This window comes from Alligator sinensis, unplaced genomic scaffold, assembly GCF_000455745.1.
Source record: "Alligator sinensis unplaced genomic scaffold, ASM45574v1 scaffold309_1, whole genome shotgun sequence".
NCBI lineage: Eukaryota > Metazoa > Chordata > Crocodylia > Alligatoridae > Alligator > Alligator sinensis.
Window position 1 is genome coordinate 309,199 of NW_005842080.1, and position 3,231 is coordinate 312,429.

Here is a 3,231-nt window from a genome sequence, read left to right on the forward strand (position 1 = left end):
GAAAGACCAGACCAGTGGTTCTCAACCTTTTTAGACTTGAGGCACCCCTGAGAAAATGCCAGGTCTTAGCTTTCACTCGTTTTTTGACCACAGAAAAATAATAGAGCAAGTCTTCTGTTGAAAAGAAATCAAAAAGACCACAACAAGCCTGAAGGTTTTTAAAACTATGAATTCCTGTTTGAAACCTCTGGGTGTATCTTGTGAATCATGTTTGTACATCTAACAGTGCTAACACTGTCACCCCACGGCACTATTAAAAGACTCTTGAAGCATCCTAGGGTGGTGTGGCACCATAGCTCCTTGTTCTGCCATCTGCAACCACAGAGAACAGTTTAGCTCCTTTGTCAGGGTTCAAATTACACTATGACTCTTGGCGGGGGGTCTGTGGTAGTGGCAGCTAGAAACTCTTGTCTCTTTTGGGGGGGCTCAGGCCCTCCAACCCCCGCTTATTTCAAATCCTGCTCTTTGTAACCATCCTTCGGGTAATTAATAGCAACCTTCAACTACCTGAAGGGTCGTTCTGGAGAGGATGGAGCTGGACTGTTCTCAGTGGTAGCAGATGACAGAAGAAGCAGCAATGATTTCCAGTTGCAGTAATGGAAGTTTAGGTTAGATATTAAGAGAAACTTTCTCATGAAGATGGTAGTAAAGCTCTGTAACAGACTACTCAGACAAGTTATAGAACCTCCAACTTTGGAGATTTTTAAGACCTGGGTAGACAAAGCCTTGGCTAGGATGATCTAGTTGAGGATGGTCTGCTTTAGGCAGGGGGTTGGACTAGATGACCTGCTGAGGTCCCTTACAGCCCTATTTTTCTATGATTCTATGAATCACTGGGCTAGACACTTAGATGAAAATGGAGGTTAGACCTGAGGAGAAGCAGGCACTCAGTTTAAATAACAAGTATAAAGCCAGCTGAGGCTCTGCTCTGAGATTTCTAGGTTCTGGAAATCATAAGGGCCCCCAGTTCCAAACCGTCTCTAATCCACTTTTGGATTGATGGCATGCTACTATTCTGGTGATGTAACCAGAGGCCTTTGTGTATGTAACCCGAGGCCAGGAGTGGTAGCCTGTCTATTGTGTACTATATGTTCTTTCCCATACCTAATGTGCTGTGAAGCAATTATTCAATGTGAAGTAAAATTCACATTTTTGAGGTACAGTCAAGAGAGTGTCAGGTGCCCTTGTGGAAACAATACGAAAACTGTTAATTGAGGAATGCCCCAGCTTCCAACTAGTTTCTGAAGGTTTGCTTTTCGTATGCCCAAGGCCAGGATCAAAGGGGATTGTCAAAATGACACCTGGGCCTAGAAAAAGAAAAATGGGTGAATGAGTTATTGTGGTAAACTCAGGGAGCATCTCTGAGCCTTGACAGGAATTCAAAGAGGTAAAGAGAAAGAGGGGCACAGAAACTGCAGAAAGCAGGCTGTCTCTTCCAATCCAGAGATAACAAGGTAACTGGAGGGAACTCAGAAGCTTTCAGGAAAAATGACAGTAGGGGTAAGGCTCAGCCTGTGCGCTGTGTACTCTGGAATGAATTTGTTTGGAAGAAACTGTTTTTGAATTACTTTAATCACAGGTACCCCCAAAAACAGGGTTTCCAGATGCCAAGCAGAGTTGAGCCTGACAATTGGTATGTGTGTATATACCAGCTCATATATAGATATACACATACCATACCATAGGGTCATATATATTATATATACCTGAGCTCATCTTTGTCATTATTTAATTTATTTTTGGTTCCCCTAAACAGCTTCTTTTGATTTAAATCCTTCCAGTCTTACAAGATAATACCAACCAGATAAACCAAGTCCTGAGATCCTGTCCAGCAGTGGTAGGACCACTTAGTTCTACCCAGAGAATCTCAACATCTGTCACTAAAGGGATGCACTCTGAAGGGACTAAAAGGGGTTGAATGTGCATGGCACATCTTTAACTGTTCATTTAAGGCAAATTTAAAGTCATATTCTGCTCCTGGCATTATTAGGACTGAGGCTCTAGCCCTGAATTTACAGAGTATCATGACCACCAACAGACCCATATTCAAATAATATCACACCTTCAATAGATCTCAAACTATGAATAATAGACAGATGCAAAATATGCAGGTATTTGTGCATGTGTAATTAAATGATGTGACTTCATCACCTAATAAGAAGATAATTACTGTTATTGTGTTCAAACTGCAAAGCCATTGGGAGCTAGAACTCTTGAAGTGTATGAAGCAGGAAGGCCGATCCTATAGGTGGGAGGAGGTAGGATCCAGAGTTAGTTGGCTGCTCAAACAAAAGCGTGTTTTTTTGTCTGCTTTCTATGTAACTGAGCCACAGACTAGCCAAGGTGTTTGATCTTGAGAAAGCTTCTTCCATAACGCCAGCAGGCTGTAGATGGCAACTGTTATATTCCTTCAGACTTCAGTGCCTATAAATGGGCCACTGAAAGCCTCAGGTATTTTACATAAACTGCAATGGCAGGGTCCTGAGATAAACAGATTGTCCAGGTGGCCACACAACATCAGCAAAGGCTGATTTCAGATGCGGATTGGGATACACAAGTCATTTTTTTTCAAAGAACTGTGCCTTCTTGCACTAGGCCTGAGCCCAGAATTACTGGGGACAGCAGATTGTGCAGTGAGTTCTACAAAATGTGAGTTCGGAGCCATCCTCGTCTCCATCAGCCCAACTGTTCCACTTTGAAACAAACTACTCAACTTCGTACCGCCCGAGGTTCTTAAGAAGGACGTATACAGCAAGATCTTTAACTGAGTAAGGTGCCTCCTTAGGAAGGGACTAGGTAACCAAGGTGGATCGTCAGTCATGTTCACCCCAAAACATTAATTATTAACCAGATTATAAACGTCATTGCTGAACAACAAGATTTCTACACCTCACTGCCTGCCATCTGACACCAACAGGGAAGAAATCCTGCTTGATCTGCACAACCGAGAGCACCCCACAAAGACAATCTCATGGACCCAGAGGACAGATTCTCAGCTTCAGCTTGCTGTGTGCAAAACTGAGGTGTATTTCCTATTCATACGGGGACTCTTTGCCATCTTTAACTTTCCCTAAGCCTGATGAAGGGTCACGTGGTGTGAGCGCGGCGGCAAGGGCGGGGAGGGGAATGAAGCGCCTCGCTGCACTCCGCCAGGCGAACACTCCACCTCCCGCTGCGCATGCGCCCGCGAGACCCCTCCCCCCCAGCAGCGAAGGCGCAGGCGCAGGAGGG